We start from the raw sequence: 13,992 nt of genomic DNA, 5'->3' as shown, positions 1-13,992 counted from the left end.
TATGATTCGTAATGTGCATCACGTCATTGAGAGGTGCATTACCTGTAAGAAGGCGAAGAGCAAAGAGACTTCACAAAGGTTGTATATGCCGCTACCTGTACCAGATCAACCATGGGTAGATTTGAGTATGGATTTTGTACTTGGACTGCCAAGAACACAAAGGGGGAAGGATTCGGTTCTGATGGTTGTGGATCGATTTTCAAAAATGTCTCATTTCGTGCCATGCCACAGAACCGATGATCCTTCACATGTTGCAGAATTATTTTTCAAAGAGATAGTACGTTTGCATGGTGTACCAAAGAGTATTGTGTCTGATCGAGATGTCAAGTTCTTGAGTTACTTTTCGAAGACTTTGTGGAAGAAGCTTGGTACTAGATTGCTTTTCAGCACGACTTGCCACCCACAAACCGATGGTCAGACCGAAGTGATAAATCGTACCCTCTCTTCTTTGCTTCGCACTGTTGTTAACAAAAATATGAAGAATTGGGATGAGTGTTTGGCTTATGTTGAGTTTGCTTACAATCGTAGTATTCATAGCACTACTAAGCATTCTCCTTTTGAAGTGGTTTATGGGTTTAATCCTATCACCCCACTTAATTTGGCACCACTTCCAATCAGCGAAAGAGTTTGTATGGATGGGAAGAAGAAAGCTGAGTTGGTTAAGTCCATGCATAAGAGCATCAAAGAGCAGATTGAGAGGAAGAATGCGGCTTATGAGAAGGCAGCCAACAGAAAAGAAAACAAGTTCGCTTTGCTCCAAGTGATCTTGTTTGGATACATCTTCGCAAAGAACGATTTCCAAACCAAAGAAAATCTAAGCTCATGCCGCGTGCTGATGGTCCATTCCGAGTTGTTGAGAAAGTGAATGACAATGCTTACAAGATTGAATTGCCTGGTGGCTACAATGTGTCCGCTACATTCAATGTTCGAGATCTTTCTTCTTACTTGGAGATAGTTTGGATGATGGGGAAGACTTGGATTTGAGGGCAAATCTACTCAACAAAGGGAAAATGATGTGCACCATCACGAAGAAAGAGATGATCACATGCCATATATGGATCCAAGAGCCAAATTGATGATTTTGCTCACGTGCGTAGAAGCATGATGTGGTGCGAATCAGATTTGGCAGAATTTAAAAGAAATTATTGTTTGAAAAAAGGACCGAGTTTAGAAGCTTATTTTGTTTTTCCTAATTCACCATGATCTCCAGCCACCATCATTTCCATAGTAGTAAGACGCAATCAAGGTTGTTTTGTTCTTCCTAATTCACCATGATCTCCAGCCACCATCATTTCCATAGTAGCAAGATGCAGCTAAAGTTATTTTGTTCTTCTTAATTCACCATGATCTCCAGCCACCATCATTTTCGTAGTAGCAACATACGGCCACTATCATTTCCTTTGTAGGAAGATATAGCCACCATCATTTCTATGATAGTCAAATTCTGTTATTTCCTTCCATTTACTAAATTTGTCTTATGTTCCCTCTCTTATCTATATAAAGGGAGGCGATCTATGTATTCAATTCAGATTTCAATGAATGAAAATGAGTGTTACTGATTTCTCTTATCTAACCACTGTTGTTAGTGGCGAGTTATAAACCTTAGAACTTAGCACTCACATTCTTCTTTTCTTGAGTGTGGCGTTCTACCCCTTTGTGATCTGATTGTGGTGATTTTCTTATCCATCAGATTTCAAAGGTTTCTTTTTTTTTTCTTTTCTTGTGCTCCAACCTTTATTCTTACCTACACAAGATAGTTATTTAGGTCTGGGTACATCAGAAACTTAATTCAGGGTGGTAGAACTTGGTCTGATCTCTCAAATCAAAACAGCAGATTTTTGCACATAAGTTCCTAAACTTCATATTAATGGGAAAATGTCTTTAAAGTCCCTTCAGCAAATAGGAGAGGTTACAGCAGTAGTTTCCGATAATTATAACTGCTATTTTGCCAGTCCCTTAGAGAGAGTTGGGGCCCATTTAGGAGCAATACAAGCTATCAATTCTTTTTCTACATCGGAATCCATAAAAGAAATCTATAGATTCATATGGATGTTTGTATCCATTTTTACCTTGGATCTCTATACATCCTAGCCTGTGCTTCTGCAGTGGGTAATTTATATCAGGAAGCTATCATGGTGAGAATCAAAATAATTAATCTTCTTTATGCCTATAAGAGTCCTGAACATGCAAAGCATGTGAAGTTTGTATTCCTGTGATCACCAACATCCAATTCAACAGAAAAAAATTATTTATATAGACCAATTAAAACACTCTTGGTATATTTCTCTTGCTTCTCTTTCTTAAAAAGAAAGAGAATTGAACCAAGAGGGAGTGTATATGTTAAGAATATATATAAACTTGTAAATGGAGATATGAAGTCTGTCAATATAATAGTAAAGAACCCTTTTCAGACGAAACCATCACACATGCTCATCCTCACTATCCAAATTGAAGCACAAAATATTGTCAGAGAAATCCTTAAGCTAACCTCTGCACGAAGTTTATCCATGGGCATCCACTCTCCTGGACCACAAAGATCAGAAAGCACAGTAGCTACAGTTGAGATGACATCTTTCTCTTCCAGCAGCAAAAGTTGTTGATTATCTGCTTCTCTGTCGGCCCTTGACCTTACCTCTGACTTTTTGACTGCAGAAATAAATATAATGCCATGTTATCATAGTGGTGCTTCCACTGACAAGATGTGAAATTAAATGAACAATATCTTCTATGACCAGATAAAATGGTTCCTGAAACATTTCAATTAAATAGCTATTTCACATGGTTTCCAGTTCATTAACAAGCAACCATGTAGATTTTAATATGCTATCATCTAAGTAAAGAAAGTTAAGGGCATAAAAGTTTCACATAATACAGCATCTTAGAAATGGCATCAGTCTATCACATTAACAAAAGATGAAAAACAAGTGGACATGTTAAAGAGAAAATCAATTTAGATATTTGAGGAAGAAAAACATTGTATATGGAACTTGCTAACAATAATCTTATACAGTCATAATCATAATATCCCACAGCAATAAATTTTAGTATATAATCCGTTCACAGATATGCACATGAACATATAGTCAAGGACTCAAGGCACATTTAGAATAACAGAGTCCAAGCTGGGCACTGAGTATTATTTATCTAATAATTTAGCATGCAGCATATCAGACTGAGCTCTTTGTTTTCGCAAGTGCAACAATATGAAACAGTTCAAATCAGAAACATACCTAACTGCAGCAACTAACAGTTTACATGTTAATGTAAATTTCTAAAAGTTATGCATGCCATTGCATTGGTAATCATTCAAACAACAAACCTGTTTTATGAATTTTTGCTAGCCCAAAATCATGCTCTTGCCAGTGGAATAGATTGTACATATTCTCACCAATTAAGGCAAATTCTGCACTCCACGAAAAAACATAGGACTTAGTGAAGGCAAAAGTCAAAGTGCCCCTGTGACTCTGGTTCTAGTCGAGATTTCATAAGACGCATAGGGACTGTTTATTTCTCTGCAAGTTTTCCTATACAGACATCCATTAAACCTGACACTGTATAAAACAGGTTTTATGAAAGACAGGAGAAATGTTTCTAATAAAACTCATTTGTCCAGTTTTATCACTGGTCAATTTTGGCAAAACTGGTTTTACTGAGAGCTTCCAAACAACCAGTTTTGCAAAACTTCTTTTTTCAAAGTTTTTCATTTACCAGTTTTAGTAAAACTTGTAAAACAAACAGGCCCAAAGGGTCTGTGGGTAGGGTATGAGTATTTTAAGACCATTCTCTACCCAAGGATCATCAAGTTGCATCATTTTGGGTGAGGTGTAGATCAGGTCCAAGTCTGAATCAGGTCAATTATTCAGTGTAAATTCACTCATTATTTGGTACTATATGACTTAGTGTATCATCTCAACCCCGCCAAGGATTTGGTGATATGGGCATTGGAAGTGGAGACATGAAAGGAGGAAAGTTAGGGCTTGGTTTCTTTGTTTGGAAGCATAAGGAAGCCTGGTGGATAAGGAATTTGGTATGTATATATTCAGTAACCTATCCAGCCAGCTAGTGTTCACGAAAGTTGTATCCAAGCCTTATTATATTATACAATTGGAACAAGTCAGGTCCAGAGTATGCACATACAGACTAAAGCCATGCCCAAACATGAATCATTTGTGTCTATCTTTGGACCCATCCCGGACCCATAACACTGTGGCTCCAGGTCTATGGATCTCAGCAACAGCTCTACTGATTCATAAATGTTAAGGGACACACTTACACATCTTTTTTTAAAATCTTCCACTGTGAAAATCTTTTGAAAAGTGCTTACCATAATAAGGAATGCATTTGCAAAAACATGGAATGTATTGCTACTCTTATATTTCAAATTCCTATAATTCTGGAATTTCAGGAGTGTACACTTCACTTTGCTTTACCTTATGACACAATACATGACATTTCCTGACACAAAAAATGGAGCATCTGTGGTGTCAACTCTCGGCACAGGTTTTTGGAAATTGTAGCCAAAAGACATGCAAGTTAAGACACTCTTAAGGACCTGTTTGGATGGATGGGTTGAAAATCCCATTGGATCATCGGATTGGGCCAATATAATCAGTTAGAAATAGGCTTACACAGACTGGGCTAGACCATATCCATAAGTACCCAGGACTGGTTTTGATAGTGGGCCAGCCCAAATACCATAGGAAGAAAAAAATGACCTACTGAGGAAACATATTGGCTTAAAGTTACAAACAATTCACCGAAATGTCAAACCTACTTGTCTCCATTATTATTTTTTTTTCCGGAATGGTTAGGAACAATGTGCCAAATCAAGACTCTTTAAGAAAATGAACAACCTCCAGAAGGAGTATTTACTTGACTCAATCTTCAAACCTCAAGATGCAACTAGAATCTCTCAGCAAAATATTTCCTGGCTCTTCAACCCTGCTGTTTGGAGGGGTGGATGTTTTTGTCTCTTGTTGTAAGGCTTTCATTTCATTTAATAAATCTGGGTGGGCTTATGCCCTCCCTTCCTCTCAAAGAACTGATAAAATCTGTAGCCTCGGGATGAAAGCAACATGCTCTTAATTGTCTAAAAACACTTCAGTCCAATCTCTCAAACAATGTAATTACAAATAAATAATTTTGTTAGATCAAGTGTGAAACTTTGTCTGAACTATTTGGAGTCAGTTTTATGAATACAAATTCACAAATAGTTCCTGTTAAGAGCTAGCATTGTTGTTAATGTAAGTTTTCTGAATTTTTTCTCACAGCTTCAGCCTTGGTATCTCCTACCAGATCCTCTTTATTGCCCTAACAAACTCAGCAACACAATAATGATGGTTATATTTGCTTTATAGCACTTTCATGTAAGCTGTAGAAATATGTGTCAGTTCCATACCAACTCGGGAGCTCCTCTTCATTTCATCCAACTATATTATCTTCACTCATCTCTCTAAAACTCTACTCTTTAGATTCAACAATATGACTAAGCTCTGTTGGTATCACTTGTCCATTAATCTTGAATGAAGCCCCACTTTCACCTCCATTTTCCTTGAAATTACATTCAATAAACTCTATATACATTAAACTAATTTTCAAACCCTTATCTTCTGAAATTTTCGCTCCATAAATCTAATTTAGCATTAACCTTGTCCTCTTGTCGATCAAGAGAATATCATTTGCAAGTAGCAGACAGCATGGTATATCGGTGTAAATAGTATAAGAATTATGTCATCAGAACTGAACCTTGCAGTGAGCACACCATGATTAGAAACACACCCTTGTCAAGCCACAATTTCTAAGGCTCATCTTTGCACCAACGTACACAGACCCCTCCTCCCCGCTGCAAAAAAAAAAAAAAGAAAAAAGCCATTTATGTTCTATCATAATCTTTTTCCAGATCAACAAGACCATAGATAGATTGATCTTTTCCCTCCTTTTGTTGATAAATCTGCCCAGGCTGGGGTATTTCATTTTTTTTTCCCTCTATCCGTTACGATCAATTGCCTAAGTAAAAAGATATCCTCCATTATTGACCATCCTAGCATAAGATCAAATAGGTCAAACTGTCAAAGAATGTTGGCATTTTAACTTAAATTTTCTTCAATCACCCTTCTAATTGTTAGATGTGTGCCCTAAATGCCAGATTGGCTGACACATTCCTGTACAAATATAAGGGCAAATTTGTAATTTTAACTATAAATGAATAAAAGGATTATTCTACTATCACATTGTGTACATTATGTCTGTGATATATCTTTTGATTTAGTAGAATGTTAATTCATATTTTCAAGAGTTGAAAATTTAAGGCATGAATTTATATAACTAACTCATAAACAGCTCCTGACCATAGGATCATCATGAGGATGGTGATCGATCCGGAAGGTTGGTGTACGATCGCTTCTTTATGGTAGATGTGTCTTGAGTCTACGGTGTGGAGACACCGGAACAAGAGTACAGATATTCGTTGAGAACGAGAGTCGTGACCACCTCGAGCAGTCATAAAGAAGTCTACCTTCTCGTCGATGACTAGCTCGATGCTGCAGCTGTGTGTCTAGTTCTTTGATCTGAGGTGCATCGACAATTCACTTTGAGTGTGTTATAGTTTGACTACACCATAACTCGGTCTCCTAGCCATTCGAAATCCTGAGGTGTATGTTGGCTGTAGCATATTCATTGTAGGAACCAGATTGCACCAAGATGGGATCTATCAACCTCGGTAGATAAGAGAAGTAGTCCTATGATGATCGAAAGATCGAGTCTTTAAGCCCATGACCATGGCAGAGTGAAATAATAGAAAAAAATTTTCATTAAGGTTTCATATCGGACTTGGATCGATCGATTGATTCATATGACTGATGTTGGGTTTGACGAGTTCACCTTAACCCTAATTCAATCGGGAATCATGATAGAAGAACTCAATCACACAGGTAGCTGCACCGAGAGGTTCATCTTCATTTCTGATGGGTTGCCACCATATACTGCTAGGTGTCACTGGTGGATTTTGGGAGCAATTAGAATGATCTTGATGATCGATCATTCTAATTGTCTGAATCAGAAGAGTTCTGGTCCATCAAAAGGAGTTTCGATAATGTCGATGATGAGATCATGACATGTCTCATTACCATACGGAAATGAACCTAACTGGTCACACAAACAAGAGTTAGGGTCTGGATGTCATCAACTGAGCTAGCCCAGTTCGATTGATTTGGATTAGATCCAATTAGGTTCAAGAAAACGTGCTAGCACACGATTGAGCCTAACTTTCTCCTCGTATAATCTTTTCTATCTCGACTGAGCCAAATGTGATTTGACTCACCCAGAGAACCTTGAGAAGATTTCTCTCAGTCTGACTGGAGTCAGTCCAGCTCAGAAAAGTCTTGTCTTAATTCATGAGATGAATTTAAGACAACACCTGCCAATTCCTGTCACCTGCCATTTCCGTTTTAGGACATCGGTCAAACGTTAACCCATGGACTTGGACTGAAGGCCACTTGGCAAGAGGTCATTGGAGAGTTTTTGTGGAGTGTCCACCTGCTAATTTACCCTCAAAGTGGGCGCCATAATCAGATATGGCATGCGCCCCAAGTGGATAAGGATAGAGTCCCATGAGATGAGGACTCTATGCCTTAATCGACTCAAACTGTTGGGCGCCAATCTCACTATGCTTATCCAGTGTTGGCGCCAACAGTAGGAGGGTTTGTGGGTTCTTATTTGATATGATCAGATGACATCACTCCATCAATCAGAATTTTTTCAGAATTAATTGAAATTTTTTGATTGGTCGAATGATGTGGCACTGCATGGCGCAGCAGGTCTATTTAAACCCTGTCTGCGCCTAGGTTTAGAGAATCTGCTCAATACCCAGCAAAAACGTGAACCCCTCCACTTCTCCAGCCCCCTCTGCTCCTCTCTCTCCCCTCTTCACGTCCAAGAGGTTGGGCATCCATCTGGTGCTTGTCCAAGTGTGGTGGCTCCTGATCAGAAGGCTGCAGGAATTTGTCGAGAAGCTGCTGCTCCAGCTTCAGAAGATCTTTTGAAGATCTTCAGATCAGATCTAGATCTGATTTTTGGAGCAAAGATTCCGAGGAGAAGACGATCCAGATCCTGCTCGAGTGGATACGGTAGAGGCCAGGTGACTGCGTGGCTATTTTAGAACCTCGGCGTTGCTGCGATCATCTACAGGATAATCTAGTTACCCTAGAGGTATTTCTCTAATCCTCAAGTTTTAGATTTAATTTTAGATTAAATATCAGATAATAAGAATCAGATCTAATAGACCTTAGATCTGAAATAAAGTAGGATAATTTTTTTTAAAATATTTCCCCAGATCTCATTAGATCTGGAAGATCCTACAAGGAAAAAAATGATTTTTCCTTCAACTGGTATCAGAGCCAGGTTGATGGCTCTATTTCAGATCTAATTTAGATCTATTTTTATTTTTATTTATTGATATTAATGATTTCAGATGTCACATCAGATGTGATAGGATCTGAAATCAAAAAATTTAAAATTAAATCTAAGTAGATCTAACATGTATGAGATGCATGACTAGACTAGGAATAGTTTAAACTATGAATAGTCTTGAAGTTTTATATTTTAATGTGATTAAAATATAAATTAGATCTAATTTATTCTCTGATTTTTTGATGTTATAAATTTATATTCAGATCAAAAAATAAAAATAAAATTTAATTAATTCATAAGATTGATCTGCTGCATGCCTAGACTAGTTGTAGAATTGTTCTAGTAACTGTCTAGAATAGATTTTATATTGAATAGTTCAATTTAAATCTTATTTTTTAGATATTATATGTGATGTATCAGATCTGAAAGCATGCTAATTAGATCAGATTTTAATACATGAGATGTATGCAAAGCATGTATAAGTTAGATCTGAAATTATATATGTGATATGTAACTTAGATCTAACTAGTTTTGTAGTTAAATCAATATTTCTGATTAAGGTGTTCCTCATGGCCGTCCGATCATAAGAATAAAGTAGGGTTTAAGACCCTCTCCTCCCATTCAATGGGGTGTTCTTATGGCATGTAGGGGTGCTGCGCGTTCATCCTTAATCAGAAATCAAACTTATTTTTCTGCAAAACCCTAGATCCTGAAACCTAGATTTATTTTACATATTTTGTTTATGAACCCAAGACTTAATTAATGAATTAAGCTTATGAAATTAAATTAGGTCTAAAATTGAGAATTTCAGATCTAAGTCATTTTCATAAAATTGGGTTCGGCTTGGGTAGCTCAATTAGGTCTAGCGGTTGATCAAACCGAATCAAAAGTTGGTTAGGTGGATCATGAAAGCTAATAATTGACCAGCCTAATAGGATTAAGTCTAGGTCAAGGTCGAATCACATTCATATATGACTCGATCAAGTTAAGACCTAATTTGGCTCAGTGGTTAGAGCCTGGATTGTAGGCTAACCCAATTGGTTCTGGTTCGATAATTTGGTGTCTAAGGTAAGTTGGGCAGATGCGATCGACTGATTTTTAATTGGGAGCTACTCGACTCGAATGCGTTCTTGTCAAGTTAATGGCATATCCCTTCCACCGGTCTCACTTACCTGGCCATATGTGTCGACCCAGTTCTGATTTGAGGTGGCTAACAATTCGAGCTAACCCATGCCACTAGGTTAGTCATAATTGTTATGACTATGTCAAGTCAAGTTTAATGAGACCTAAATCAAATCTCCTAAGAAAATATTAAGTCTAAGATCTTCCACCATTGTGGATGTGCGGGCCCTTCCCGGGGTTGATTGTTCTCGACTGGTTACAGTGGCTCAGTTGCACCGGAAGATGCAACCATGTCCATTAGGCATTGGATGCTACGGATTAGAGGATGGGTTGTGCTCAATATTTCGGATACGGTGAGGGACCAATCAGGAATCTATTCGTGCAAATGGTGGGTCTGACTTAACTAAGGATTGGAGCAATATTTCGGCACGGTGAGCTTCATGAATTAGAGACCAAGTTTTGGGTGCACCATGATTAGAGAATCATTGGACAAGAGTTGTCCACTCATCGTTGACCCATCACCAATAACTGTTAGGTGAGGTGGTGAGCCAGTCGGTGAGACCGCACCACCCACTAGAAATCACTAATCACGGAGATTTTCACATCTCTACCTAGGGAGTGTAGGGATCTGAGAAAATAGTGGGAGCCTAATTTATTTAAAAATAAACTCCTAAACAAATTGGTTAAGTCTGATTACAAAATCTAACTAGAAACTTTTGACTCTCTACAGAAAACATGTCTGCGTCCAACCCCCTGACCAAAATACTAGACACCCACAGATTGACTGGATCCAATTTCAAGACTGGTTGAGAAACTACAGAATTATTCTGGATTTCGAGAAACTGACTCATGTCTTGGACCAGGACCCACCTGCCATGCCAGCACGTCCGACTGCTGAACAGAGAGCATCTCTGAAAAGTGGACGGATGACGATAACAAAGCCAGGTACTACATGTTGGGTGCCATGTCTGATGACTTGCAGTGCCAGCATGAGAATATTATGACTACCCACCAAATGTTGGCTCACCTACAAGAGTTGTTTGGTGAACAAAGTCGCCAGCCAAGTATCAAGTCTGCCAAAGACTTTTTAAGGCTAAAATGCATGATGGGCAGTCAGTCCAAGATCATTGTTTGACAATGATCAAGGACCTTGAGGAGCTTGAGAAGCTCGATGTCATCTTAGACAGAGATTTTCAGATTGATGTGATCCTTCAGTCCTTGTCTGATGCATATGGTCAGTTCATCATGAACTTCCATATGCATAAGATGCAGTGTACCTTGGCTGAGTTAATGAACATGTTGGTTACGGCTGAGCTTTCTTTGAAGGGTTCAAAAGGCTCAGTCCTTACTGTGGAGCGACTTCTTCCAAGAGAAAGTCTTTTGGAAAGAAGAAGAAGTCTGCGAAGAAGCAGAAGGTGGATGGGAAGAAGAAGAAGACGGAACCGAAGAAGAAGGCTGCTGAAAAGGAAAAATATTTCCACTGTAATTCAGATGGCCATTGAAAGCGAACTATCCTCAGTACCTGGCCACCCTGAAGAACAAGAAGGATGGTCCTTCTGAGGTATGCTCGTTATAGAATCTAATCTTACGATTTCTCTGCATCCAGTTGGGTACTTGACTCTGGTTCTAGTGCTCATTTGTGCACTTCTATGCAGGGTCTTGAGGAGAGCAGGAGGCTGAGGGATGGGGATATGATCCTACGTGTCGGAACGGAGCAAGAGTTGCTGCTGTGGTCGTGAGAACCTACCCTCTACGATTACCGTTAGGATTAGATTTAGTTCTTAGAGACTGTTATTATGTGCCTGCAGCAAGCAGGAATTTGATTTTCTGTTTCATGTTAGCACAAGAAGGCTATGTGATTAGCTTTCATAAGAACATTGTAACATATTTTATGAAAATAATAAAGTTGCAAATAGTTTTCTTATTAATGTCTCTATCAGCTACATATTGATGTATCTGTATTTAATATCGAGCAAAATGTGAATGCCATAGGAATTAAAAGGCCTAGAGATAGTCTAAATGATAGTATCTGTGGCACCTAAGGCTAGGTCATATAGCGGAAGACAGGTTAACAAATTGAAGAAATTGAGCTATTGAGTCTGTTGACTTTCGAGTCATATCCAGTTTGTGAATCATGCCTTCAAGGCAAAATGACCAAGCTCCCTTTTACAGGACATGGGAAAGGGCCACAGACCTACTTGCCCTAGTACATACAGATGTGTGCGGCCCATTTGATGTGCCGGCTAGAGGCAACTATGTCTACTTCATTACCTTTACCGATGATATGTCTAGATACGGATATGTGTTTCTAATGAAACACAAGTCTGAAGCCTTTGAAAAGTTCAAAGAAATTCAGACATGAAGTAGAAAAACAAACAGAAAAGTCCATTAAGGTTCTTCGATCAGATCGAGGAGGTGAATACCTTAGTCGGGAGTTCCTAGACTATCTTAAGGACAATGGCATAGTCTCTCAATGGACTCCACCTGGAATGCCACAACTCAATGGAGTTTCAGAATGGAGGAATCGGACCCTATTAGATATGGTCTGTTCCATGATGAGCTTCACGGACCTCCCTGAGTTTCTTTGGGGAATTATCTCATGACAGCAATATATGTATTGAATAGGTTTCCTCTAAAATCGTTCCTACCACACCGTATGAGATATGCATGGTAAGAAGCCAAGTCTGAGTCATCTCAGAATTTGGGGTTGTCCGGCTCATGTCAAGAGACAGCAGGCGGACAAGTTAGAGTTCAGGTCTTTTAGAGCTCGGATTCATAGGATATCCTAAAGAGTCATTAGGATACTATTTCTATATTCTGAAGATCACAATGTGATTGTGAATCGACATGCTATTTTTTTTGAAAAATAGTTTATTCAAGATAGTGGCATCGGAAGAATAATTAAGCTCAAGGAGAATGTCTCCCAAGAGCAACGAGCTAAGAACCTGAGGAACCAATCAATTAGAACCAGTCCTAACACAACCTCTTCCACTCGTAGATCGACTAGGATTTTTCATCCTCCTGAAAGGTACTTAGGTACTATACAAGAGGAAGTAGAGAAAATGTTCCTCATGGAAAATGGGGCTCATGGTGATGACCCCAAGACCTATGACGAGGCGATATCAGATATCGACTCGAGAAATGGTTAGAGGCAATGAGATCAGAAATTGACTCGATGCACTCAAACCAAGTCTGACCTTGGTAGATCCACCTGAAGGTATTGTACCTATTAGGTGTAAATGGATCTTCAAGAGAAAGATAGGTGCAGATGGGAATATGGAGACATTCAAGGCTAGGCTCGTAGCGAAAGGTTATAGTCAGCGCGAAGGCATTGACTATCAGGATACCTTTTCGCCCGTAGCCATGCTAAAATCATCCGCACATTGCTTGCTGTTGCAGCCTATTTCGATTATGAAATATGGCAGATGGACGTGAAAACGGTGTTCTTAAATGGATATCTTGAGGAAGATATCTATATGGAACAGCGCTTGGTTTCACATCCAGTGATGATGATCACAAGATCTGCAAGCTGCAAAGGTCCATTTATGGACTTAAGCAAGCATCTCGGAGCTGGAATACTCATTTCAATGATGTGATCAAAATGTTTGTTTCATCAAGAATGAGGAGGAACCATGTGTGTTCAAGAAGGTCAGTGGGAGCAGTTGTCTTCCTCGTACTGTACGTAGATGACATCCTCCTAATTGGAAATGATATTTTCATGTTGACCTCAGTCAAAATATGGTTGTCTAAGGAGTTCTCTATGAAAGATCTAGGAGAGGCATCCTTTATACTGGTATTAAGGTCTATAGAGATAGACCAAATAGGATGCTGGGACTTTCACAGAAGATGTACATAGAGGAGGTGCTAAAAGGTTTAGCATGAAAACTCCAAAAGAGGTTTAGTACCTTTTAGACATGGCATTCATCTCTCCAAGAAGATGTGCCCTAGCACACCTGAGGAGATTGAACGCATGAGCAAGATCCCTTATGCTTCGCAATAGGAAGCCTCATGTATGCCATGCTATGTACACGACCTGATATAGCCCATGCTGTGAGTGTCACAAGCAGATATCAGTCGAATCCAGCGAAGAGCACTGGACTTCTGTGAAATGTATCCTTAAGTACTTGAGAAGGACTAAGGATATGTTTCTAGTCTTTGGAATGGAGAACTCCAGGTTCAGGATTTACAGACTCAGACTTTATGTCTGATATAGATGATCGAAAGTCGACATCTGAGGAGTCTGTTCATTTGCAATGGTGGTGCAGTTAGCTGGAAGAGTTCCAAGCAGACGGTATTGCTGATTCCACCATGGAGGCAGAGTATATTGCTGCATCGAAGCTGCGAAGGAGGCATTCTGGTACAAGAAGTTTGCCGCAGAGCTTGGAGTGATGTCATCGGATGCCATCCCTCTTTACTGCGAATAATGGCCATAGTCCTAGCTAAGGAGCCAAGATCTCACCAGAA

General features: G+C 39.1%; 1 long non-coding RNA gene across 1 annotated transcript; it reads right to left on the bottom strand.

Annotated features, from left to right (window-relative positions):
* Positions 1-2,336: 2,336 nt before the first annotated feature.
* On the bottom strand, positions 2,337-5,853 carry LOC140857805 (uncharacterized). Its single transcript, XR_012141229.1, has 2 exons — positions 5,746-5,853; positions 2,337-2,646 (listed from the first exon to the last, which is right to left on the bottom strand). It is a non-coding gene; the product is annotated as an uncharacterized lncRNA (long non-coding RNA).
* Between the last annotated feature and the right edge of the window lie 8,139 nt (positions 5,854-13,992).

The sequence above is a fragment of the Elaeis guineensis genome, chromosome 5, assembly GCF_000442705.2.
Source record: "Elaeis guineensis isolate ETL-2024a chromosome 5, EG11, whole genome shotgun sequence".
Taxonomy (NCBI): Eukaryota; Viridiplantae; Streptophyta; class Magnoliopsida; order Arecales; family Arecaceae; genus Elaeis; species Elaeis guineensis.
Note: the sequence above shows the minus strand (reverse complement) of the source record. Positions and strands in the feature narration are given on the sequence as shown.